At 46.0% G+C, this 27,922-nt stretch overlaps 1 pseudogene; it reads left to right on the top strand.

The window, feature by feature from the left end:
* Positions 1 to 27,922, top strand: part of LOC122940403 — a 277,094-nt pseudogene that overhangs the window by 151,344 nt on the left and 97,828 nt on the right.

The following is a 27,922-nucleotide window of genomic DNA, read 5'->3' as shown; positions in this document are numbered from 1 at the left end:
CTGTGCTTCCTACTGTCCATTCTACTCTCCTCCCTCCAGTCCAGCTGCTGTATCTGTCATCCATTATAGCCCAGGTCTCATTCCCCGGCCTGCACTCTCCCCAGCAGCAGGTGTGATACAGTGATGTCATTGTACCTGCTGGGCTGAGAGGGAGAGCGCACAGACCTGAGATAATCCCCCGGCCTGTGCGCTCTCCTCAGCTCAGCAGGAGAGATGACGTCATCACATCACGTCTGCTGCTGGGAAGAGCATGATGTGCTCGGTATTACTTTTTTAACTTTATTCACAGTACAGGAGCTTCACTGATGTAAAGGGGACACTAAGGGACAGCACTCCTGCAGGGGGGCGCACAAAGGGGACACAACTACTGTGTGGACACATGAAGAGGACATTCTACGGAGTGAGGGCACTTAGGGCCCTTGCAGACGAGCATTGTCACACTGTGAGCCTACAGCACAGTGCAGCACCTGCCCTGAACTCCCAGCGCTGTTGGGGGTCACATAGCATTATATTGATTTATGATGCTATGTAACCCTTACAGTTCTGGAATGTATTGGATAACACTGGCATAATGCTGCCAGTGTTATCCAATACATTCCAGAACTGTAAGGGTTACATAGCATCATAAATCAATATAATGCTATGCAACCTCGTCAGTGCGGGAGGTCATGCCGGGAGCTGAGCTGCGGACTCGCAGTGTGACCAACGCTCGTCTGCAAGGGCCCTTAGGTAGCATCAGTACTGTGAAGAGGGCACTAAGGGGGAATTCCACTGTGAAAGGGGAGATAACTATTGTGTGGGGCACTAAGACGGCATTCAGAGCTAGGAAATGTTTTATTTATAAATGACTGATTGGATGGGGGTTGCATGGAAGTTGATCAAAGTGGAAGCCAACCTGGCCTAGTTATGCTCCTCGGTTTACTATTAGATTGTGGTCTGTTTGCCACCACAGTTTTTGTAAATTCATACTTGAATTTTACGCCATGTCTTGTTCTTTCTGTGGTTTCTTTTTTTATGAAAAGGTTATAAAATTTCAATACAATTTTATGGTATATTATTCATCAATAATAAAATGTGTTTTATTCTTGGCAGATGACTGTACCAGGAACTCAGAGAAACATCTGATATCTTTAGATTTTGAAGTAGATGATTGTGGTATCACACGAGATACATTTGAAGAGCATGCCAATATCCAAGATATACCCTCATCCAATCACAGCAACAATGCATTATTTGATCCTTCTAAACAGGTCCGATCTTCTGATTCATCACAGACTGAAACACAGAATAAAAGTCACAGAAAAGGTGTTAAACATCAAACAGCTCATGTAAGAGGAACGCCATTTTCATGTTCAGAATGTGGGAAATGTTTTAAACGTACATCACATCTTGTTATACATCAGAGAAATCACACAGGAGAGAAGCCATTTTCATGTTCAGAATGTGGGAAATGTTTTAACCAGAAATCAGCTCTTGTTATACATGAGAGAATTCACACAGGAGAGAAGCCATTTTCATGTTCAGAATGTGGGAAATGTTTTAAGAGTAAATCAGAATTTGTCTTACATCAGAGAATTCACACAGGGGAGAAGCCATTTTCATGTTCAGAATGTGGGAAATGTTTTAAGAGTAAATCAGAATTTGTTTTACATCAGAGAAATCACACAGGAGAGAAGCCATTTTCATGTTCAGAATGTGGGAAATGTTTTAACCATAAATCACATCTTGTTATACATCTGGGAATTCACACAGGAAAAAAGCCATTTTCGTGTTCAGAATGTGGGAATTGTTTTAACCGTAAATCAGATCTCGTTATACATCGGAGAATTCACACAGGAGAGAAGCCATTTTCATGTTCAGAATGTGGGAAATGTTTTAACCGCAAATCAGATCTTGTTATACATCAGAGAATTCACACAGGAAAAAAGCCATTTTCATGTTCAGAATGTGGGAAATGTTTTAACCGTAAATCACATCTTGTTATACATCAGAGAATTCACAAAGGGGAAAAGCCATTTTCATGTTCAGAATGTTATATGTGTTTCACCCATAGATCATCTCTTGTTAATCATCATAAAACCCACATATAAGAGGAGCGATCTTCATGCTTAGCCCGTTGGTGACCTCCCTTATGTGTTTTGTGACATAGGAAGGGTGAGATCAAATACTGGACCGGAGTTTAAGTGCCGGTCCGGGTTTTAGCAGCATCTGGCTGTCCTTTAAATAGCCAGCTGGGCTCAGAATCTGAGTCTCTGTTTTGGGATCTGAAGCGTGGTGCTGTGCTGGAAGGCTGAGAGCCGCATGAGGGCTGCGCACTGGGAAACAGGCCCCCTAAAGCCTGCTGTGAACTGCCAGGGATAAAACAGCTATAAAAGTGACTGTTCTATGGACTTTCTATTGTGTGAATTAACACCAAGACTGTAATAAGTCGTTTTTCTTTTGCCTTTTGTGTGAATAAACACTGATATTTTGATTTATGAACTTCTTTTGCCTCTGTACTGCATCAGCTTACCCTGCCTACCAGAGCAAATCTTCAGTTTTTATGCTGTTCACTAACTGGCTTCATTCCTTCAGATACTCCTTTTTAAGGCTTATTTCACACTACCGTATGGCTTTCAGTGTTTTGCGGGCTGTTTTTTCCGGATCCGTTTTTTCATTTTTTGTTTCCGTTCCGGTTTTCCGTATGGCATATACAGTAATTAAATTTAAAAAATTGGGCTGGGCATAACATTTTCAATAGATGGTTCAGCAAACGGATAGAGTAGACATACAGATGCATTTCTGTATGTGTTCCGTTTTTTTTGCGGACCAATTAACTTGAATGCAGCTACGGAACGTGATTTGCGGGCAATAATAGGACATGTTCTATCTTTCAACGCAATGAAAATACGGAAACGGAATGCATACGGAGTACATTCCATTTTTTTGCGGAACCATTGAAATGAAAGGTTCTGTATACGGAACTCGAAAAACGGCCCGTAAACGGGGGAAAAAAAAAAGGTAGTGTGAGAGAGGCTTTACAGGAATTACAGGAAGATAAAATAGCTCCTTGCTTTCAGTTACCAGAGGTGGCCGAGGGCATGTAGCGATGATTGGAATCGCTGTGAGAGCTCCCCAAACAAACATAGTCTCCTGTATTGGTAATCAAAGGACAGATCCAGTTAAAAGTGAAACTAAGGTGTGTGTGTGTGTGTGTGTGTGTGTGTGTGTGTGTGTGTGTGTGTGTGTGTATATATATATATGTATATATAGTACAGACCAAAAGTTTGGACACACCTTCTCATTCAAAGAGTTTTCTTTATTTTCATGACTATGAAAATTGTAGATTCACACTGAAGGCATCAAAACTATAAATTTACACATGTGGAATTATATACATAACAAAAAAGTGTGAAACAACTGAAAATATGTCATATTCTAGGTTCTTCAAAGTAGCCACCTTTTGCTTTGATTACTGCTTTGCACACTCTTGGCATTCTCTTGATGAGCTTCAAGAGGTAGTCACCTGAAATGGTCTTTCAACAGTCTTGAAGGAGTTCCCAGACATGCTTAGCACTTGTTGGCCCTTTTGCCTTCACTCTGCGGTTCAGCTCACCCCAAACCATCTTGATTGGGTTCAGGTCCGGTGACTGTGGAGGCCAGGTCATCTGGCGCAGCACCCTATCACTCTCCTTCATGGTCAAATAGCCCTTACACAGCCTGGAAGTGTGTTTGGGGTCATTGTGCTGTTGAAAAATAAATGATGGTCCAACTAAACGCAAACCAGATGGAATACCATGCCGCTGCAAGATGCTATGGTAGCCATGCTGGTTCAGTATGCCTTCAATTTTGAATAAATCCCCAACAGTGTCACCAGCAAAGCACCCCCACACCATCACACCTCCTCCTCCATGCTTCACGGTGGGAACCAGGCATGTAGAGTCCATCCGTTCACCTTTTCTGCGTCGCACAAAGACACGGTGGTTGGAACCAAAGATCTCAAATTTGGACTCATCAGACCAAAGCACAGATTTCCACTGGTCAAATGTCCATTCCTTGTGTTCTTTAGCCCAAACAAGTCTCTTCTGCTTGTTGCCTGTCCTTAGCAGTGGTTTCCTAGTAGATATACACAGTCTCCTCTTAACAGTTGTTCTAGAAATGTTTCTGCTGCTAGAACTCTGTGTGTCATTGACCTGGTCTCTAATCTGAGTTGCTGTTAACCTGCGACTTCTGAGGCTGGTGACTCGGATGAACTTATCCTCCGCAGCAGAGGTGACTCATGGTCTTCCTTTCCTGGGGCCGTCTGCATGAAAGCCAGTTTCTTTGTAGCGCTTGATGGTTTTTGTGACTGCACTTGGAGACACTTTCAAAGTTTTCCCAATTTTTTGGACTGACTGACCTTCATTTCTTAAAGTAATGATGGTCACTCGTTGACAAAGCTTTTGGGCAGCCTGGCACACATGAGCGATTACATGCTGCAGTGTCTCCGCAATGAGTTGCCCACATTCTAACTTGTGCTTGTTACTGGGTGGCCATGCTACTGGATCCACGTTACAAGGACAACGTACCGTCCTTAATTCCGTCACTGGAGTGTGATCGTAAGATGCGCAAGTACAAGCGCACGCTGGTAGACGCGCTGCTGGTGGCAAAAGCTTTGTCAGCACGCCACAACAACCAGCACCACCAGCTGATATGGAACCTCTTAGCAGGAGGCAGCATTTCACCAACATGGTGGAGCAGTATGTGTCCACACACCTACACGTATTGAATGACGGGTCTGCCCCCTTCAACTTCTGGGTCTCCAAATTGGGCACATGGCCTGAGCTTGCCATTTACGCCTTGGAGTTGCTGGCTTGCCCTGCAGCCAGTGTATTATCTGAACGTGTATTTAGCACGGCAGGGGGCGTCATCACAGACAAGTGCAGCCACCTGTCCACAGCCAATGTGAGCAAGCTCACGTTCATTAAAATGAACCAGGCATGGATCCCTCAGGACTTGTCCGTACCTTGTGCACAATAGACATGTATACCGGCACTAACCAGCCATTGTTATACTGCAGCGCAATTGCTCATTCTTGTATTTTGGATATTCCACACTCTTTAAAAAAAAAAAAATTAAAACAAAAAACCTGTGTTGGCTACCTCGTCCTCCTCCACCGCCGCTTCCACCTACATCGCTACGTCCACCGCCTCCTCAAAAACCTACTCCATATGGAACTCCGCCTCATAAATCAAATTTATTTTTTGTATTTGCGCCCAGCCAGCCTCCCCCAACTGCCGCTTTGAAGCGCCGCCCAGCTCATGAATATTCAGTTTGCTGGGCGGCTTCTGCGGTCCCCGCTCTGAAGCGCTGCGCTGAACAGTGCCCTGTGCATGCGCCGGATCTTGTGAAGTCGGGGACAGTAAGCGCCGCCCAGCGAAGTGAATATTGATGAGCTGGGCGGCGCTTACTGTACCGGACTTCACAAGATCCGGCGCATGTGCCGGGCACTGTTAAGCGAAGCGCTTCAGAGCGGGGACCGCAGAAGCCGCCCAGCAAACTGAATATTCATGAGCTGGGCGGCGCTTCGAAGCGGCAGTTGGGGAGGCTGGCTGGGCGCAAGAGAGGTGAAACGCCGCCCCTTGGGCAGATTGAAGACCGTTGGAGCAGGTTATAAAACTTAAAGTTTACTGTATGTATAATGTGGACAGGGGGGATACTTATATGATTGTAATACCCATTATAAGACCTGTAGTGCCATATATATACCTCAATATGCTTATTGGCCCTGTCAGTGTCCCTTTAAGTTTTACACAATAATAGCATTTCTGAAACCCAAAAAATGATGTTTTAGTGTCTCTATAGTCTGAGAGCCATAGCTTTTTAATTTTTTGGGCGATTGTCTTAAATAGGGTATCATTTTTTTGCGGGACAAGGTGACGGTTGGATTGGTACTATTTTGATGGTCATATGCCTTTTTGATCGCTTGCTGTTGCACTTTTTGTGATGTAAGGTGACAAAAATAGCTTTTTTTACACAGTTTTTTTTTTAATGGTCTTTATGGGATGGGGTCTATCATGTGATATCTTTATAGAGACGGTCGTTACGGACGCGGTGATACCTAATATGTGTATTTTTTTTATTTTTCATTTTTTATAGGAAAAGGCAATTTATTTTTTTCATTTTACTTTATTTATTTTTACTTTTATTTTTTTCACTTTTTTTTTTTATCAAGTCCCTCTTGGATCTTGAAGATCCAGTGGGGCTGTACTATACTTTGCAATGCTCTTGCATTGCAAAGTGTAATACAATAAGATGCCCTGTAGATGGCAACAGCGGACACTTTTGCAAAGCGTCCGGTTGCCATGGCAACCATCGGGGCTGCCATCGCAGCGCAGCAGCCCCGATGTTGGAGAGAGGGAGCCCCCTTCCTCTATTAACCCCATGGATGCCGCTGCCGCAGAACTTACAGCAGAGTTTCAGCATAGCGCTGACACTCTGATGATGGTGGCGGCTCAGGAATGGAGCCACCGCCATCACACACAGCAGGGGGACCAAACAGTATCGGGGGGCAGTGCTGGAAAGGGAGGGGGGTGTCGCTGAATGTATGGGGCGGGGAGGGGGCGGGCGCATCAGTGCACTGGGCAGGCTGATTCAATGTGCACAGTGCAGACAGCTTCAGGTGCGGGGGCACAGATTGGGGGTGGACACAGATCGGGGGCACAGATCGGGGGGGGGGGGGAACGAGGACTGCATGTGATTTCAGGCTCTGATCTGCAGAGCGCAGATCAGAGCCTGAAACAGGCATTTTTTCACTGCCGCGATCCGATTGGTTAGTCTGCACAGACTAACCAATCGGATCGATTGCCGGCAAGGGGCCACTCTGATTGGTCCCTAACCGGCATTACTGCACTGTAGGCTGTCAGTGATCCGTATATATATACATGGATTGTGGTCGGGAAGGGGTTAAAAAAATGGTCAGTTACATATTCTGGTGAAATTCACTATTTTTTGGCTGTGATGTACCACTGCTATACCTAGTAGATCGTAAAAAAATAAAAAATTGTCTTGTGTCTTAAAGCGAGAGGCACAAACAACCTCCCAGGAGGACAAAGATCAGGAGCCTCTGACTGGGCTACCTGCACCTCTGCCTCCAATTCAGGATAAAGAGCAGAGACCACCACACCTTCAGCCAAAATGGGACCCGGGTCTTCAAAATTCCTACCTCCCGGAAAACAACGTGACAGGGCATCTACCTTCACATTCTTAACCCCAGGGCGGAACGTGACAACGAAATTAAACCTTGAAAAGAACAAAGACCATCTGCCTGTCTCGGGTTCAGACGCTTGGCTGACTCCAAGTAGGCCAGATTTTTATGGTCAGTAAACACGGTAATAGGGTGTCTGGCTCCCTCTAGCCAATGGCGCCATTCCTCAAAAGCCAACTTGATGGCCAACAACTCCCTATCTCCCACATCGTAATTTCTCTCTGCAGAGGAGAGTTTCTTCGAGAAAAAGGCACACGGTCACCATTTGGCAGGAGAGACAAGACCGCCCCCACACCCACCTCAGAAGCATCAACCTCAACTATGAAGGGTAGAGAAATATCAGGTTGTACAAAGATGGGAGCAGAAGAAAAACTCTCCTTGATATTAGAAAAGGCCTTACGCGCCTCTACCGACCAGGAAGAAAAATCTACCCCCTTTCTAGTCATATCAGTGAGTGGTTTAACAACAGAGGAATAATTTAAGTTAAACTTCCTGTAATAATTGGCAAAGCCCAAAAAACGCATCAGCTCCTTCTGATTCTCGGGAAGCTCCCACTCAAGCACAGCGCGGACCTTCTCGGGGTTCATGCGAAAACCAGAAGCGGAGAGAAGAAACACACATTTTTCCAGTTTCGCGTATAATTTATTCTCCCGCAGGATGAGCAAGACCTGACGTAAGTGTTCCTTATGAGTTTTGAAATCAGGAGAAAAAATCAAAATGTCATTCAAATACACTAATACAAATTTTCCCATTAAATGATAACAAATGCTGTTCACAAAATGCTGAAAAACGGCTGGGGCATTCATCAAACCAAAAGGCATAACCAAATTCTCAAAATGGCCCTCAGGGGTATTGAAGGCCGTCTTCCATTCGTCTCCTTCTCTGACCAGGTTGTATGCCCCTCTTAGATCTAATTTGGAAAAGACTTTAGCCCCAACAATCTGGTTAAACAGGTCCGGGATCAGAGGAAGCGGATAAGGGTCACGAATAGTGATACTGTTCAGCTCCCTGAAATCCAGACAAGGTCTTAAAGAACCATCTTTTTTCTTAACAAAGAAAAAAACAGCGGCAACAGGTGACTTCGAGGGTCGTATGTGTCCTTTTCTCAGACTCTCAGAGATATAAGCACGCATAGCGACCCTTTCAGGTTGGGAGAGATTGTATGAACGAGATTTAGGCAGCTTGGCGCCTGGGATGAGATTAATAGGGCAATCGTACTCCCTGTGCGGGGGCAAATCCTGAACTCCACTCTCAGAGAAGACATCCGAAAATTCAGAGAGAAAAGATGGTACAGTCTTAGTAGAAACCTCAGAAACAGATGTCGTGAGGCAATTCTCTCTGCAAAAGTCACTCCAACCATTTATTTCCCTGGCTTGCCAATCAATGGTGGAGTTATGTTTAGTGAGCCAGGGTAGCCCCAAGACAAGAGGAGTAGGCAATCCGCTAAGGACGAAACATGACACATCCTCAACATGAGCATCACTCACAATTAAACGGATATTGTGAACTATGCCCTTTAATGATTTCTGAGAAAGTGGAGCGGAATCAATAGCAAAAACAGGAATATCCTTTCCCAAAGTGCATACCTGGAAACCATGCGTTATCGCAAATTGATTATCAATGAGATTGACAGCTGCTCCACTATCTACAAAAATCTCACAAAAAATGTTCTTGTTCTCTAGCGCCACCCTGGCAGGCAGGACAAAACGGGAACTACAAGCAAACGGAAAACCTTCAATTTCCGCCTCAACCCCGCCAATAGTAACAGATGGAACATTTTTAAAAGATTTTTTCCTTTTTGTTTCTTTATTACTCCCAAAAAACTGCCTGAATCTCCTAGAGCAGTGCTTCCCAACCAGCGTGCCTCCAGCTGTTGCAAAACTACAACTCCCAGCATGCCCAGACAGCCTTTGGCTGTGCAGGCATGATGGGAGTTGCAGTTTTGCAACAGCTGGAGGCACGCTGGTTGGGAAACACTGTCCTAGAGGGACAAACATTTGTCAAATGATTTATACCTCCACAACAAAAACAAACCTTCCCATGCGGGCTGAATCTTCTATTGTCAGAGACAATTAACCCCAGCTGCATGGGCTCCTGCTCAGAAGGGGCTGACAGCGACTGAGACCCCTGCGCACAGAATGAGACCGCTGCACTGTCCTGGGATTGAGTATGACAGGAAGGAGTGATCTCTCCTCTCTCTCTAAGACGCCTGTCAATACGAACGGCCTGAGACATAGCAGAGTCCAAGGAGATAGGCCTCTCATGAAAGGCAAATGCATCTTTCAATCCCTCTGAAAGACCATGGCAAAATTGACTTCGGAGTGCAGCATCATTCCAACCAGTATCAGCTGCCCATCTCCGAAATTCTGAGCAGTATATCTCTGCGGATTGTTTACCCTGGCATAACAGACGTAGTCTAGACTCAGCCAAAGCAATACGATCCGGATCATCATATATCTGACCCAGGGCTAAAAAGAATTCATCCACTGAACGGAGGGGCCGTGCCCCCACCGGCAGCGAAAAGGCCCACGACTGAGCGTTACCCCTGAGCAGCGATATAATGATCCCCACCCTTCGTTCCTCATCACCAGAGGAATGGGGAAGAAGGCGAAAATGGAGTTTGCAAGCCTCTCTAAAACGCACAAAATTCTCACTACCCCCGGAGAACGTATCCGGGAGCGAGATCTTAGGCTCAGAACAAACTCCATGAACGCAAGCTGAACTGGTCACTTGAAACTGAGAAAGAGTCTTACGGAGATCAGCTACCTCCAATGAAAGACCCTGGAAGAGTTCAGTCAAAAGTGAAACCGGATCCATGCTTGAGACGGTTTTGGCGTTTTATAATGTCACGGAAGGTGTACAGGAAACAAGACAATACAAAATGAATATATGACTCACTGGATCCAAAACTAAGGAACAAAAAGGGAGACCCCTGCATCAAACCTGGCACTCTCCCTGACTGCTCAGCCTATGCAAAAATCCCAATGGTAGATGATCGCATATCCTCGTACTGTATAACACCTGAACACCCTATAATAGTGAGGGGACACGACCACCGGCTCCCTACACTAGACACGGAGGGAGTCAGGGTCACCTGGGATCCAGCAAACAGAAAATCACAAATGAATGTACAACACTTATCTTGTAGAGGACTGGGAAATAGGATCAGCATGCACACACACTCCAGGAAGTTGTATAAACCGCACACTAATGCATTATGGGGAGGAATTTAAGAATTTAGGGATGCAATCAGTCCAACTACATGACAGCTGAGAGAGGCTAACGAGATGAGGAACTGAAAACCAAAACAAAGGAAGCTCAAGGAGGAGGTTCTGAAAGGCATCTGTCAGAGCTTCTCAGATGTCTGGTGGTGACACTAGCCCTATTCATTACATTTTTACAGCCATTTTAGTGCTCAAAAGTTCGGGTCCCCATTGACTTCAATGGGGTTCGGGTTCGGGGTCAAGTTCGGGTCCCAAACTCAAGCTTTTTTCTGAAGTTCGGCCGAATCCGTCGAACTCGAACATCCAGGTGTCCGCTCAACTCTAGTTGAAAATAACAAAAAATAAAAACGGTGCCAAAACAGCTATTTCTTGTTACCTTGCCTCACAAAAAGTATAATAAAGAGCAACCAAAAATCATATGTACCCTAAAATAGTACCAACAAAACTGCCACGCTATCCCGTAGTTTCGAAAATGGGGTCACTTTTTGGGAGTCTCTAGGGGTGCATCAGGGTGGCTTCAAATGGGACATAGTGTCGAAAAAACAGTCCATCAAAATCTGCCTTCCAAAAACCATATGGCTTTTACGACCACATATGGCGTGTTTCTGTAAACTACAGAATCAGGGCAATAAATATTGAGTTTAGTTTGGCTGTTAATCCTTGCTTTGTTATCAGAAAAAATGATTAAATTGGAAAATGATTAAAATCTGCCCAAAAAAGTGAAATTCTGAAATTTCATATCCATTTTCTATTAATTCTTATGGAACACCTAAAGAGTTAACAAAGTTTGTACAATCAGTTTTGAATACATTGAGGGGTGAAGTTTCTAAAATGGGTTCATTTTTTGGGAGTTTCTACTCTAGGGGTGCATCAGGCGGGCTTCAAATGGGACATGGTTTTAAAAAAAAAAACATGTCCATCAAAATCTGCCTTCCAAAAACCATATGGCATTCCTTTCCTTCTGCGCCATTCCGTGTGGCCATACAGCAATTTACGGCCACATATGAGGTGTTTCTGTAAACTAAAGAATTAAGGCAATAAATATTGAATTTAGTTTGGCTGCTAATCCTTGCTTTGTTTGCGGAAAAAAAAAATTTAAATGGAAAATCTGCCCAAAAAAGTGAAATTCTGAAATTTCATATCCATTTTTAATTAATTCTTGTTGGTGTAGTTTCTAAAATGGGGTCACTTTTTTGGAGTTTCTACTCTAGGGGTGCATCAGGGGGTCTTCAAATGGGACATGGTGTCACAAAACCAGTCCAAAAAATCTGCCGTCCAAAAACCATATGGTGTTCCTTTCCTCATGCGCCCTGCCGTGTGGGCATACAGCAGTTTACCACTACATATGGGGTGTTTCTGTAAACTACAGAATAAGGGAAAAAAATATTGAGTTTAGTTTTGCTGTTAATCCTGGATTTGTTAGTGGAAAAAAATGATTAAAATGGAAAATAGGCCAAAAAACTATTAAATTCTTAAATTTCATCCATTTTCAATTAACTCTTGTGGAACACCTAAAGGGTTTACAAAGTTTGTAAAATCAGTTTTGAATACCTTGAGAGTGTAGTTTCTAAAATGGGGTCACTTTTTTGGAGTTTCTACTCTAGGGGTGCATCAGGGGAGCTTCAAATGGGACATGGTGTCAAAAAGCCAGTCCATCAAAATCTACCTTCCATCATCCACCCGCCCCCTCTCTCAGGATGGCCGAGCGTTTTGCAGAGTTTCAGCAATTGCTGACACTCTGCTTGAAAGGGCTGACATCCGTGCTCACAGATGTCAGCCGTTTAACCCCTTTCATGCCGCGGTCCATAGGGACCGCTGTATGGAAGAAGTTAACAGGGAGGGAGTTCCCTCCATCTCCCATTGGCGGCTGCTGTGCCGTTTCAGCCCCCGATTCTTGACGACAGTGTTGTGGCAGTGGGTGATGGTTACCATGGCTGTATTTGGGGTGAGGGACTGCTGTGCCAGGTCCCTTGCTGAGGAGTGCATTTAGCCCATTGTCAGGGAACTGAATGCCGGGGTGGGACATCTGAGCGGATCGGCTTCTGGCATGACCTGGAAAAAAGAGGGAGAAATTAAACCGGGATAATGCACCAGCCGCGACGTTTCGCTGGCCCGGAATGTGGCTGCAGTGCAAATGGAAATTGTGGGACAGGGCAAGCCAGACCAGCTGGCGCAACAGTGACATTATCTTTTGGGACTTAGCCCTACCCTTGGCCAAGATGTCAACTAGAGCCTGATTGTCAGTGACAAACATTAAGCCGGTCCAGAAGAGATTGTAACTCGACCCTAGTGAGGTACCTGGAGGAGGCAGCGTTTGAAATGACCTCTCAGCACTGAGTGAGTTTCTCTTCCGGGAGGCTGGCCTGCAGGCTTACATAATCCAGGATGATGCCCAGGAACGAGACCCTAGTGGCGGGACCCAAAGTCTTGGCCTGGGCTACCGGAACATCTAGACTGGCGAACATCTCAAGGAGGGCATCGAGAATGCCAGATCCGCCCTGCGGGCCCTCAACGATCAGATTGTCATCTAGGTAATGGATGACCGTCTGAAGCCTACCGTGATAGACCAAGATCCAGTGTAGCGCCTTGGCAAACTGGTCAAATAACCAGGGGCTACTTTTAGAGCCGAACGTGAGCCTGTTGGTGAAGTAATATTGGCCGGCCCACTCGATGCCATAACTTGAAAGCATCGGCAATGTCCGCCTTTGCCAACCAAGCACCCCTGCCATGCAACAGAATGGCTCGTATGGCGTCGTCTATGGAGAAGTACCACATGGCGAACTCTTCCGAAGGAATGAGAGAATTAAGGCTGGGAATAGCAGAAACGTGAGGGGTGGACAGGTCATAGTTCAACCTTTTTTTTATTAGTGTTTTTCTTGGACACTAGGCCGATTGGGTTGATGCGCCATGACAGAAAGGGAATGGGTGGAAAAGGGCATATGAGGAAACTTTTCTCCACCTCAGACCGGATCAACTCACTTGTTGCTGGTGGGTCCATGGTGGCCGATAGAAGATTCCTGCCCTCCCAAGGAACCTGCGGTAGTGCAATGAGCCCAGTGTGGAACCCCTGCAAGAAGCCTGTCAACAGGAACGCCACGAAGTTCTGATCGTGGTGGTCCCGAAGGAGAGCCGCCAAGAGGTCCACATTAATGTCGGCTAGTCAGGATCCTTTGGCCGCCTTTTTGGGACAGGAGGAATGCGGGTGGGCTCTAAAACACAAGGAGCAAACGTGGAGAGATCTGCAACTGGCATAGGAGCAACCACCCGAATTAAAGTTATTGCAGATCTGACTCCTTCCTAAGTAGAGGATGGGCCGGCCGAGTTTGTCAGTGGAGGGGTTGGTCTGCTGAGACCCGGAGGTTCCCGGGAGAGCCCTGTCCTGAGCCGGGTGGGCGTTATTTGGGCACCATTCAGACGTATCAAAGATAGATTGGCACATCGCGCAGGTGGGTGCCCTAAGGCCCGCGAAGTGACGGCAGAAGAGTTCTGTGTCAATGGAGGCCCAGCTGGTGACATATTGAAACTGTGCCAAGGCTGCTGCTTTAGCGGAGAAAGAACGATGGTAGTCGTAGAAGGCTGAACCTCCATACTTGTGACCCAGGTCATTGACCAGGTACAAGTAGCTGTCCAGCTCTTCCCTTCTCTCTGGCTGTGCGTTGTAGACAACGTCTCTGAAGAGGCTAAACGCCAGTACAAACTCTGGAATAGACAATTTGCAGTTAAGCCGAAAGTCCTTGGCCCTGAGGACCACAGACACATCCCCACAATTGATCACCCTGTTCTCGGGTACATCCTGGTCGGCTATGAGAATCGACGCCAGATAAACGTGCTTCCCTGCCAGGATGTCTCTCTTGAGATTGTCAGGGATGAAATGCGAGGGGGCCACCTGGGGAATGGGCCTGGGCGTACCTGGTGTCAGCCAAACCGAAGTGGAGGGTGCGGTCAGCGGGACGGGTGCTGGGGGGCCCCGGACGGCCTGGACTCTAGCTCCGACACTCTCGCCCGGACGTCAGCCACTGAGTCGACCAGTGAATACAAGGTGGACTGTAGCTGCACCAGCGAGAGCTGGATGGAAGATGTCTCCTGTTAAACCACGGAAGTGCTAGTGCTGACCATGAGGAGCTTGTATAGCTCTGCCTTTCTGGCAGTGGCTGGATGCGGGATGCCTCTTCGGTTAAGCTCCGCCAGCAACTTCGGAATGGTCCAACTCCTTAGAGACGATGGACCAGCTTGGCCTGACATGATTGTTTCAGAGATAGATAGGCTATCATCTATATCTGAGCCCCGAGACATAGTTGATCTGTTGAAACATAAATGGCGTGACAGATAATAAAAAAAAAAAAAGAGAAGGTGACGGAGTAACAGGACCGAAGAGGTGCAAGGCGAAGATAAACACGTACCCGAAACAGAACCCGTAGCACGGACTAGCAGAACCTGACCTGGCCGGATAGACGAAGAATCAAATTAACTGTGAACATTGACCCGATGTCAGTGAGAACTTACCTGTACAGGACCGATAGGAACCTGGAATAGGAAAAACCCTGAAAAATAACAAAGAGCAACAGGCGAAATTTGAGAGTGCAGAATAAAGGATGACCCCATACCTGCTTGAACCAGGCGAACTGGCCAGGATGGGGCGCACTCCTGGGGTCAAGTAAACAATCTGAGCGTATCAGAGTTGGTTATTGACAGAAGGAGGCCATCTGGGCGTACCAGATGGGCGAAAGGAGCAATGGCGCGTTGCCATGAGACAGAAGCTGCGCGTAGCAGCGTGCCGCGAAGGGCGGAAGACCTTACATGGCGGACCTGTGAGTCAGAGGAAAAAGAGCGTAGAAGAAACTTGAGGAATGGCCGGGGAGTGGCCCCTTAGACAGTGCAGAACATACAGGATGAATTGTTAGGCTGAAAGGTGCGAAGAGACCCACGTATCAAAGAAGGAGGAAAAAAAAAGCAAGGAGGACCTGGGCGTTCCAGGAATGCACTGTGCCCTGGGCGATCCATGGGATGACACTTTGACGAGACAAGACAATCGACCGTGCCCTAGTGAACAATCAAGGATCTAAGTGGCTATGGACACAAAGACAACAGTGGTCTGGGCGTACAAGGTAGATGAGAAAAGGCCTGGGCGCAACCAGTTGAGAACATCTGAAAAAGTGGCAGGGGCGAATCCTGCAAAAGGGGGACCACCTGAGCGTCTCAGGGCGGATGGTTAAAAACAATTTTATTTTTTTTAAGTTTTTTTTTTTAAGTGTTTTTATTTTAAATTTTTATTTTTAACAAAACGCAGCATATGGCGGTGGGATTGCCCCCAGGAGCATGGCAGAAGGCCCTGCCGCACCCCACCTGAGATGTCAGCATGCGGAACCCTGGCGCATAACCCAGCCTAAACCCTATCATACACATGTGAGAGACATTGGACATGAACCCAGTTAGGAGACAGGTAAAATTGGTCTTTGAACATTTACTGAAACGTAAAAGCCCATGACAATAGAACTTATGTTGTGGGGGGCTGGAAGAACAGCAGCCCCGCACCGCTTCCTGGTGATCATCATGCGCCCGAGCTGTCCGGGAGCCTGCGCCGCATGACCCCTGCAGGAGGGTGCGATTCCCCTCCCCACACCCCGGCCCAAACCGCAAAGAATCGGTAGCAGCAAAGGTAGGGAGGGGGGGGGGGAGGGGGGGAGACGATTCCTGCACCGGAATGATCTATCAGTGAGCCCAAAACATTTAGTCTTGAAACCTGCGGCACATGAGCAAACAAGCATAAGGGCATGGAACTAGCTTATGTGGTCGCCAAAGAGGCCTGCCGCCGGCAGGCCACTCATAGCGCCGTAACTAAGGTGGGGTGCCCTGTGCGTTCCACACTGGAACGCGCGCCGTCGACCGCGGTATAGGTGCCAGCTTATGGCGGTGGGTAACCCAATGGCGCTGTAGACATGATGAGGTGCCGCATGCGTTCCACGGTGGAACGCATGCCGCTGACCGCGGTATGGGTGCCTGCTATGGGTGTGGGTAAACAAATAGTGCCATAGTCGGGGTAAGGAGCTGCGTGCGTTCCACGGTGGAACGCACGCCACTGACCGCAGTATAGGTGCCTGCTATGGGGGTGGGTAAAAACATGGCGCCAGCCAGGGTAAGGAGCCACAAGCGTTCCACGGTGGAACGCATGCCGCCGACCGCGGTAAAGTGACCGCAATGGGGGTGGGACTGCTACCGTCACCCGCTCAGCTGGGGCACAGAGCGCACTCCCCAAGTTACCCACTTGTAGCGGAGCTGCAGCGTGAGGAGGACGGACGACAGAGGGAAGCACACGTGAGTCTCCTACCCGGAAGTTGAAGGCCGGAACGCCCACCAGGTGAGGGAGAGAGGGGCTGATAAAGGCTCAAGACCCTCCCACAAATGCAGGCTGAGCTTCAGCCTTACTAACTTAATGACTATTCTCTATTAGGGCTCTTACCTTTGTCTGTGGCTTTGTTTCACTACCAGCAAAGAGGGCGTCTACTTGCTGGTAGCCACTGCAAAAAGCCGCACCCCTCCTCCTGCTGATTGACAGGGCCAGTGAATGCTCTCCTCCTCTGGCTGGCCCTGTCAGCATTTCAAATCCCGCGCCTGTCTTCACTCTGCGCAGGCGCTCTGAGAGAAGGAGGCTCGCCTCCTCAGCACTCCCTCAGTGCGCCTGCGCCGATGACGTCACCGAAAGAGAAGACGTCATCGGCCCAAGCGCACTGAGGGGGGTGTTTTGGGGGTGACAGAAGCCCTTTAAAAAAAATAAATGCATTGTTATGTAAAACTGAAACAAACAACCAATAAAAGTAGTCATATTTGATATTGTCGCGTCCGTGACAACCTGGTCTATAAAAATACCACATGATCTAACCTGTCAGATAAATGTTGTAAAGAACAAAAAATAAAAACAGTGCCAAAGCAGCTATTTCTTGTTATTTCTTGTGTAATATAGAGCAACCAAAAATCATATGTACCCTAAAATAGTGCCAACAAAACTGCCACCCTATCCTGTAGTTTCCAAAATGGGGTCACTTTTTTGGAGTTTCTACTCTAGGGGTGCATCAGGGTGACTTCAAATGGGACATGGTGTCAAAAAAACTGTCCATCAAAATCTGCCTTCCAAAAACCATATGGCGTTCCTTTCCCTCTGTGCCCTGCCGTGTGGCCATACAACAGTTTACGACCACATATTGGGTGTTTCTGTAAACTACAGAATCAGGGCAATAAATATTGAGTTTAGATTGGCTGTTAATCCTTGCTTTGTTAGCGGGAAAAAATTATTAAAATGGAAAATCTGCCAAAAAAAAGTCAAATTCTGAAATTTCATATCCATTTTCAATTAATTCTTGTAGAACACATAAAGAGTTAACAAAGTTTGTAAAATCAGTTTTGAATACCTTGAGGGTGTAGTTTTTAAAATGGGGTAACTTTTTGGGAGTTTCTACTCTAGGGTGCATCTGGGTGGCTTCAAATAGGGAAATTAATGGAAACCATACTTAAGGAGGGGATTGTGGAACATCTAAAATCCCATGGATTTAAAGATGAAAACAGCATGGGTTTACTTCAGGGAGATCATGTCAAACTAATCTTATAGATTTTTTTGATTGGGTGACTAAAATAATAGATGGCGAAGGTGCAGTAGACATCACTTATCTAGACTTCAGTAAGGCTTTTGATACTGTGCCACATAGAAGGCTTATCAATAAATTGCAGTCTTTGTGATTGGACTCCCATATTGTTGAATGGATGAGGCAGTGGCTGAGGGACAGGCAACAGAGGGTTGTAGTCAATGGAGTATATTCAGACCATGGTCTTGTTACCAGTGGGGTACCTCAGGGATCTGTTCTGGGACCCATACAGGGCCAGAGCTACCATAAGGCAGACCAAGCGGCTGCCTTAGGGCGCGCCCTGCGCAGGGCGGAAGAATGAATTAATGCTCTTTTTTTCTTTTCTTAGCACTTACTTCTACTGCAGCGCTGCCGCCGTCCATCCACCCGCCCGCACCCAGCCTGCGTGTGCCGGCCGCGGCGCTTGTAGTCACGGCAATATTACATTACACAACAGAAATTTTCACAGATAGGCATTAGGCTCAGGCTGCCTCACCGCTGCACAGGGGGTGTGACTGGTGTGAGAGTGGCACCGCGGCGACAGCTAGCGCAGGTACCATAGGCGAGGCTCGAGCTGACTGATTGTGTCTGAGTCAGACAGACACAGGCAGCCACCCGCCAGCAAGATTAGATCAGATGATTCAGATCAGAGTCAGACGCACCCTGGCACTCTGGCAGCCAGCATCAGCAGAAGACGTGGTCAGGACAGGACAGGTCAGGACTTGTTAGGGTAGGTCCGAATTGAATTTTGAATGGTATTTTATAATAATTAATATGATCATTTAATTTAAAATTAATTCAAAATGATGAGATGAGCGCCCATGAGCGCAAAGCGCTAGTCTAGCGCACACACTGACTAGCGCCAGAGCAGAGGCGCTGAGGCTTAGCACAGCCTCAATGATGTGTTTAAAAAAATTAATTACAAAATAACAATCATTAATATTCCCCCCCCCCCAATATTAATGATTGTTGTTTTGTAATTAATTTTTTTAAACACGTCATTGATGCCATGCTAAGCCTGAGCGCCTCTGCTCTAGCGCTAGTTTGTGTGACCGTGACATGATGGAGGGAGGGCCGGGGGGACAATGTAAATGTCTGTACTCTGAGTATGTCACTGTATGTGACATGGGAATGGGGCCAGGCCGCCAGGAAGGGTCATTACCCCCTATTGTCAATGGGGGCCAGGGCTATCTGGGCGGAGGGGGAAATGATGTGCCATGGGGGAGAGGGGAATAAATGTGACACAATAGGGGGTAATGATGTGATCATGGATGTGGCCAGGGCCGTCCGGGCGGGAAGGTAATGATGTAATCATGGATGGGGCCGGGGCCAGGGCCGTCCGGGCAAATTCGAATATTCGTTATATTCTACGATTTTTTTTACTTGAAAAATTAGCAAGGTAATGATTGTAAACACCCTTAATAAATGAGTACAATGAAACCCATATCATCTTAAAATTTATATAGTCTTTATTAGAAAATCAGAATGAACATGATTACATAACTTTATAACAATATTTCGTAAAAGTTGTACCAAGCCATAAAAGTGAAAGTAACTAATTGCTACAGAGCCGGTTCATATAATGTGACTATTCTCATAGAAAGGGATCATCTGGGTCTAAAACACTGCACAATGGTGGACTCTATTAGGAATTGTATCTGGGGTGTACTAGAATCTGTATACTAGTAGCAAGCACCCATTTAGCTATATAAAAGAGACTGACACCAGGGCGGTGGGCAAAGTGCTAATTAGTGAAGCTGAAATCTAAAGCTACTAACCGTAAGATGAAAATGTAGAACCAGTCAAGAGGGGTCAAAGAATGAGGCTCTGGATCTCCCCGACGTACGTTTCGCCGTTCTGCGTCCTCACTCCTCCTGAGGACGCAGAACGGCGAAACGTACGTCGGGGAGATCCAGAGCCTCATTCTTTGACCCCTCTTGACTGGTTCTACATTTTCATCTTACGGTTAGTAGCTTTAGATTTCAGCTTCACTAATTAGCACTTTGCCCACCGCCCTGGTGTCAGTCTCTTTTATATAGCTAAATGGGTGCTTGCTACTAGTATACAGATTCTAGTACACCCCAGATACAATTCCTAATAGAGTCCACCATTGTGCAGTGTTTTAGACCCAGATGATCCCTTTCTATGAGAATAGTCACATTATATGAACCGGCTCTGTAGCAATTAGTTACTTTCACTTTTATGGCTTGGTACAACTTTTACGAAATATTGTTATAAAGTTATGTAATCATGTTCATTCTGATTTTCTAATAAAGACTATATAAATTTTAAGATGATATGGGTTTCATTGTACTCATTTATTAAGGGTGTTTATTGATATTTCCGAGTACCCCAGTAACAGTATAGTTACTACTTTTCTGACCGTCTAGGTATTTTTTAAGGTAATGATTGTGTAATATGCGAATATTGCAAATTTTTCAACTTACAACTATTAGACAAAGAAGATTATAGCGCTATATTAGAAAAATTGCTCTATATTCGTTTTTTTTTTTTTCGAATATTCGCTATATTGCTATAACTTTGTTTTTTCAAATATTCGTAATATTCTAAAACAAGAATATATAGCAATATAGCGAATATTCGAAAAAAACTAATATAGAGCAATTTTTCTTTGTCTAATAGTTGTAATTTTTTTCTCATCTGAAGTTCAGATTGGAAAAAAATTACAACTATAAAAAAAGATTATAGCACTAGATTATCTAAATTTCTCTATATTCGTTTTTTTTCCGAATATTCGCTATATTGCTATAACTTCGTTTTTTCGAATATTCGTAATATTCTAAAACAAGAATATATAGCGAATATTCGAAAAAACAAAATATAGAGCAATTTAGCTAATATAGTGCTATAATCTTTTTGTTTTATAGTTGTAATTTTATTCCAATCTGAACTTCAGATGAGAAAAAAATTACAACTATTAGACAAAGAAGATTATAGCACTATATTAGCTAAATTGCTCTATATTCTTTTTTTTCGAATATTCGCTATATTGCTAAATATTCTTGTTTTAGAATATTATGAATATTCGAAAAAACTAAGTTATAGAGAATATTCGATAAAAAATCGAATTTAGAGCAATTTAGGTAATATAGTGCTATAATCTTCTTTAATAGTTGTAAGTTGAAAAATTTGCAATAAAAAATTAGTATTACGAAAATTCGCATTGCGAAAATTCGCAAACAACACTACTCCTAAAGTCAAATATACTGCAGCTTTCTCATTTGCCCACAAGCTAGAAGCAGGGAGGGATCATGTGTACTGATTAAAAAAAAATCGAATATTCGAAATTACGAATATATGTCACTATATTCGAAATATTCGCAAAGTACCTATAGTCACGATAAAAATTTGAATATTCGTGATCAACACTAGTAATGATGAGATCATGGATGTGGCCAGGGCCGTCCGGGCGGGGGGGGGGATGATGTGCCATGGGGGGAGGAGAAATGTGACACAATACGGAGTAATGATGTGATCATGGATGGGGCCAGGGACGTCCGGGCGGGGTGGGGGGAAATAATGTGCCATGGGGGGAGGGGGAAGAAATGTGACACAATAGGGGGTAATGATGTGATCATGGATGTGGCCAGGGCCGTCCGGGCGGGGGCCGGGGGTGGGAATGATGTGCCATGGGGGGGGAGAAATGTGACACTATAGGGGGTAATTATGTGATCTTGAATGGGGCCAGGGTCATCCGGGCGGGAAATTATGTGATCAGAATGTGACATGAAGGGGGACGGGTGATGTAAACTAAAAATGAGGTGGTGATGTGACATGGTTTGGAGGGGGAGAAATGTGACATGGCGGGAAGAAATGTGACATTGAGGGGGAGAAATGTGACATTGAGGGATTGATATGAAAAGAGGTGATGTGAAGAGGGGGGTGTGGACATGAAATTGGGGAATTTCACAATTTGTTTATTATATCGCAATCATATATTGAAATCTCAATATTTACCTCACTAATCGCAATTGCACATTTTCCCCAAATCCTGCAGCCCTAGTATATATGGGGACCCTGTACATATTGAGAACTACATGGGAGCACAGGCACTATATAGGGGCGCTGTATGTATGAGGGCAGCCACACAGGTACTATATGGGGTCCTGTATATATTTGGCACTATATATATGGGGGGCACATAATATAATATATGGTGACACAGATCTGATAAATATGAATTTGCTTCAGTTCCGTTCAGGCTCGGCTGTGGACTGCACTGCAGACTGAGGAGCAACAGAGAAGAGAGGCGCGTGTGGGTCAGTGGCTGCCTCGTGGTTCATGGTGAGTCACTGTCCAGCCTGTCCCCCCCCGCCCCCCAGGAGAATCTGGTGTACCTGTTATCCACATTACCCTGTGACAAAGACACAGCGTTTGGACAATGTGCCATTAATCTGTTTCAGATGCTGAAAGTTGTTAAAAACAACTTTAAGAGCCGCTTCTCACTGCAAGGTAAGTAGTCCCTTAGGTGCGACTGCAGTGCATGTAGTCACGCTGTCTAGGTTCTCCTCCCAGCCTTTCATGCTAAATTGACACTCTGAGTGTTGGGCTTTGCATGAAGTTCCTGACACTCAGAGTGCCACTCAAGATGGATAATCTGAGAGAAGAACGGAGGCAGCGTGACTACACGCACAGCGACCCCACCTAAGTGACCACTTATAGGAATAAAAAGATGAATCCAGCATCGAAGTTTAAAATTATAGCAACTGCTACCTCTGCACCCCCTATAGCTACACCCCTGGCGGAGGGGGGGGGGGGCACAGCAAGCAGCAGGATAACTGTCATGAGGGTATCGAGAACCACGCCTGACTCCGTTATACCCGGGGTCAGGAAGTCGCAGCGGTTGGCTGCACGCTCTATTTAAGATAGGGCTGTTTTCCTTATGGTAGCTTTCTGGGTTTGCTTTGCAAACCCTTTTGGCTCACTCAGGGACCCGTAGCTCCTTCTCCTCAGCTGTTCCTTGTCCAGCACTCCCAAACCTCCTTATATTCCTCTCTCACACTTCTCTGGTTGCCAGAGATAGAGCTTCCTGCCTGGACATATATTCTGACCAACTGGAGCTGTGTTGCTGCGTTCTCGGATGGTTGTTTCAGAACGCTACCCTCCGGATCCCTGTTGGACCTTTGTGGACTGCTGTGGTCGCCCACCTGGGTGTTTGTGTTTGTTTGTATTTGTCTGTCCTCTCCCTGGTGTTTCCCTCTTAGTGCAGTGGTGCAGACTAGCGATCCCACCGGCCTGTTCACTATCTAGGGCTCATTTCAGGGAAAGCCAGGGTTTAGGCACGTGATCGCCGCACGCGTGAGGAACACGTCTAGGGACGTCAGGGCAGTCAGGTGCCAGCCGCAAGGTGAGTTAGGGGTCACCACCTTTCCCTCTCCCTTGGGCAGGGCTTTCCCTGTTTTCCTCCCTGTGTGTGTCGCCGGTCATTACATTATCTCTGGCCCTTATTTTGTGTAGGTAAAAAAATAATAATAATTTTTTACCTACTTAGAATCCAGTATGGATCAAATTGCTGCTCTGTCCAAACAATTTCATGGCCTGTCTTTGGAGGTGGTAGGATTGAAGGCGTCGGTCCTCCAGCAACAGCAGCAATTTCAACTGCCCGCAAGCCCAGCGGTTGCTACTGGTAACCAGGTTGTTGCGGAACCCAAGGTCCCTCTCCCTGACAGATTTTCTGGGGGAAGGGACAAGTTTTTGATGTTCCGTGAGGCCTGTAAGTTATACTTTAAACTGCGCCCTTACTCCTCTGGTAATGAAGATCAGTTGGTGGGGGTTGTTATTTCCCTGCTGCAGGGGGACCCGCAGTCCTGGGCGTTCTCTTTACCTACTGATTCCCAGGCTCTTCGGTCAGTGGATGAGTTTTTCGGGGCCTTGGGTCTCATATATGATGACCCTGACCGAGTAGCACTGGCTGAATCAAGATTACGGAGACTCTTACAAAGAGAGCGGCCGGTAGAGGATTATTGCTCTGAATTCCGTAGGTGGGCTACGGATACCCAATGGAACGACCCGGCTCTCAGGAGTCAGTTCTGCTCTGGCTTATCCGAAAGGGTTAAGGATGCGCTTGCATTATATGAGACCCCCGTTTCCCTTGATGCGGTTATGTCCCTTTCTATCCGTATAGAGAGACGCCTTAGGGACAGGTTGAAAGAACCGGAGAGATTGGTAACCCCTCCCAAGCAGCAGTTAGTCTGTACGGACTTAGACGAGCCTATGCAGCTAGGAGGAACTACTCGTCAGGTCCGTCCTCCTGAGGCTCGCCGTAGGCGTGGGGTTTGTTTTTTTTGTGGGGAGAGGGGTCATTTCATTAATGTCTGTCCTTCTTTCCTCAGAAACAAAAGACCATCGGAACAACTACTAACCCCAGGCTGTGTGGAGGATGTCAGCCGGGGGGTATACGTCTCCTCCATACGTACATCGCAATTTGTGTTGCCAGCGGTTATTATTTTTGGTGATAAGACGGAGACTATTTCTTTCTTTCTAGACAGTGGAGCAGGGGTAAATTTGATAGATGCCAATTTTGCCCGCTCTTTGGGTTTGTCTCTCTGTACGTTACAGAGACCCATTCCCATATTCGCTATTGATTCTGCTCCCCTGTCTCAGAGAAACCTCACCCACATCGTTCATAATTTACACCTTCGGGTAGGGGACCACCATAACAAGATGCTTTCAGGTTATGTTCTGGAGGGGCTTCCCACTCCGGTGGTGCTGGGCCTTCCCTGGTTGGTAGCGCACAATCCAGTGGTGGATTGGCAGGCCAGGGAGATATTGGAGTGGAGTGGGCAGTGCAGAGAAAATTGCTTAAATAGCAATTGCTTAGTCGCCTCCATAACTACCCTACCTACATTTATTTCGGATTTTGAGGATGTTTTTTCTGAAAAAGGTTGTCAGAAGTTACCACCTCATCGTCCTTATGATTGCCCGGTTAACCTTATTCCCGGCGCAAAATTACCCAAGACCAGGTTATATAATCTTTCGGGTCCAGAGAGACAAGCCATGAAAGATTATATCTCCGAGAGCTTGGCTAAGGGACACATCAGACCCTCTTCTTCACCCGTGGCTGCAGGGTTTTTCTTCGTTAAAAAGAAAGATGGGGGCCTGCGTCCTTGCTTAGATTTTCGCGAATTAAATCAGATAACCATCCTAGACCCATACCCTCTTCCTCTCATTCCTGACCTGTTTAATCAGATTGCGGGTGCTAGGTGGTTCTCCAAACTTGATCTTAGGGGGGCCTACAATCTGATTCGTATTAAGGAGGGGGATGAGTGGAAGACAGCGTTTAACACCCCTGAGGGGCATTATGAAAATCTAGTTATGCCTTTCGGTCTGACCAATGCTCCTGCTGTCTTCCAACATTTAGTTAATGACATTTTTAGTCATCTTATCGGCAGGTTTGTGGTAATATACCTAGATGATATTTTAATTTATTCGTCTGATCTGAAAACACATGAGGTGCATGTCAGACAAGTACTGCAGGTCCTACGGACGAATGAATTATATGCTAAGATTGAAAAATCTGTCTTCGCCGTTCAGGAGATACAATTCCTGGGTTATTTTTTATCTGCGTCAGGTTTCCGTATGGATCCTAGGAAGGTCCAGGCAATTTTAGATTGGGATCTTCCTGAGAACCTCAAAGCACTACAACGGTTCTTGGGCTTCGCAAATTTCTATAGGAAATTCATTAAAGATTATTCACTTATTGTAAAACCGCTTACTGATATGACTAGGAAGGGGACTGATTTTTCTAAATGGTCTGATGCCGCTAAAGTTGCTTTTTCCTCTCTAAAAGAGAGGTTTACCTCAGCACCTGTACTAGTCCAACCTGATGTCTCTCAGCCTTTTATTGTTGAAGTCGATGCGTCAGAGGTGGGAGTGGGGGCTGTGCTGTCTCGGGGTCCGTCTCCTGGCAAATGGCGTCCTTGTGCTTTCTTTTCTAAAAAACTATCTGCAGCAGAAAAGAACTACGATATTGACAATAGGGAACTATTAGCTATTAAACTTGCGTTTGAGGAGTGGCGTCACTTCCTAGAGGAGGCAGTTCACCCCGTCACTGTGATTACGGACCACAAAAATCTCCTGTACCTCAAATCAGCTAAGACAGGCTAGGTGGTCGCTATTTTTTTACCAGGTTTAACTTTGTGATTACCTATCGTCCTGGGGCAAAGAACACCAAGGCTGATGCACTATATCGTTGTTTCCCTGGAGGGGGTACTGTGAGTGATCCGGTGCCCATTCTACAAAGAGGAGTGGTTGTCTCTGCGGTACACTCTGTTTTGGAGGGGAAGGTGCTAGAGGCCCAGGGGGACGCCCCGGTCTCTTGCCCCTCAGAGAAATTGTTTGTACCGTTGAACCTACGTTTCGAATTATTAAAGGAACATCATAATTCGGCACTTGCTGGGCACCCGGGTAGTAAAGCAACCTTGGAGCTATTGTCTCGTCGTTTTTGGTGGCCAAGGTTGCGTCAGGATGTATTAGATTTTGTGTCTTCTTGTTCTACCTGTGCGCGCGCAAAAGTTTCACATACACGTCCTGCAGGGTCTCTATTACCACTCGTCATTCCCAATAGACCGTGGACACATCTGTCAATGGATTTGATCACTGACTTACCTTTGTCTGCGGGTAAAACAGTTATTTTGGTAGTAGTGGACAGGTTTAGCAAAATGGTACACTTCATTGCATTACCCGCACTACCTAATGCTAAGACTCTTGCTCAGGTATTCGTCAGTGAAATCGTGAAGCTTCACGGGGTCCCCTCCGATGTTGTTTCGGATCGGGGTACCCAGTTTATTTCTAAATTTTGGAAAGCTTTTTGTTCCCGTTTGGGGGTACATTTGTCCTTTTCCTCAGCTTTCCATCCTCAGTCGAATGGACAGACTGAGCGTACCAACCAAAACCTTGAGACATATCTAAGATGTTTTGTGTCTGAAAACCAAGAGTTGTGGTCATCATATTTACCGTTAGCTGAGTTTGCCATAAATAATCGTCATCAGGAATCCACTGGCAAGTCACCATTTCTTGGTGCATATGGTTTTCATCCCCAATTCTGTACTTTCAAAGAGGGGGGGTCTTCTGGGGTTCCCGAAGAGGAACGTTTTTCGTCATCTCTTTCATCGGTATGGCAGAAGGTGCAAGCTAACTTGAAAAATATGGGAGGTAAATACAAATGCATGGCTGATAAGAGACGGTCGCCAGGTCCGGACCTAGGAGTGAATGACTATGTGTGGTTGTCTACTAGGAATATTAAGTTGAAGGTTCCCTCTTGGAAACTGGGTCCTAGGTTTATTGGCCCTTACAAAATTGTAGCCATCATCAACCCCGTGGCTTTTCGCCTGGAGTTACCTCAGACTTTTAAAATTCATAATGTTTTTCATAAGTCGTTACTCAAAAAATATGTTCCACCTCTAGAACCATCACCGCTGCCACCCCCTCCTGTTGTCGTGGATGGTAATCTAGAATTTCAGATATCCAAAATTGTTAATTCTCGTCGGGTCCGCCGCTCTCTTCAATATCTGGTGCATTGGAGAGGTTACGGTCCCGAGGAAAGAATGTGGGTTCCTGCGTCTGAGGTAAACGCCGAAAGGTTAGTTCGGGTTTTTCATGCCTCTCATCCTGAGAGACCTGGTCCTGAGTGTCCGGAGGCCCCTCGTAGAGAGGGGGATACTGTCACGAGGGTATCGAGAACCACGCCTGACTCCGTTATACCCGGGGCCAGGAAGTCGCAGCGGTTGGCTGCACGCTCTATTTAAGATGGGGCTGTTTTCCTTATGGTAGCTTTCTGGGTTTGCTTTGCAAACCCTTTTGGCTCACTCAGGGATCCGTAGCTCCTTCTCCTCAGCTGT

Source organism: Bufo gargarizans, chromosome 6 (genome assembly GCF_014858855.1).
Source record: "Bufo gargarizans isolate SCDJY-AF-19 chromosome 6, ASM1485885v1, whole genome shotgun sequence".
Taxonomy (NCBI): Eukaryota; Metazoa; Chordata; class Amphibia; order Anura; family Bufonidae; genus Bufo; species Bufo gargarizans.
Note: the sequence above shows the minus strand (reverse complement) of the source record. Positions and strands in the feature narration are given on the sequence as shown.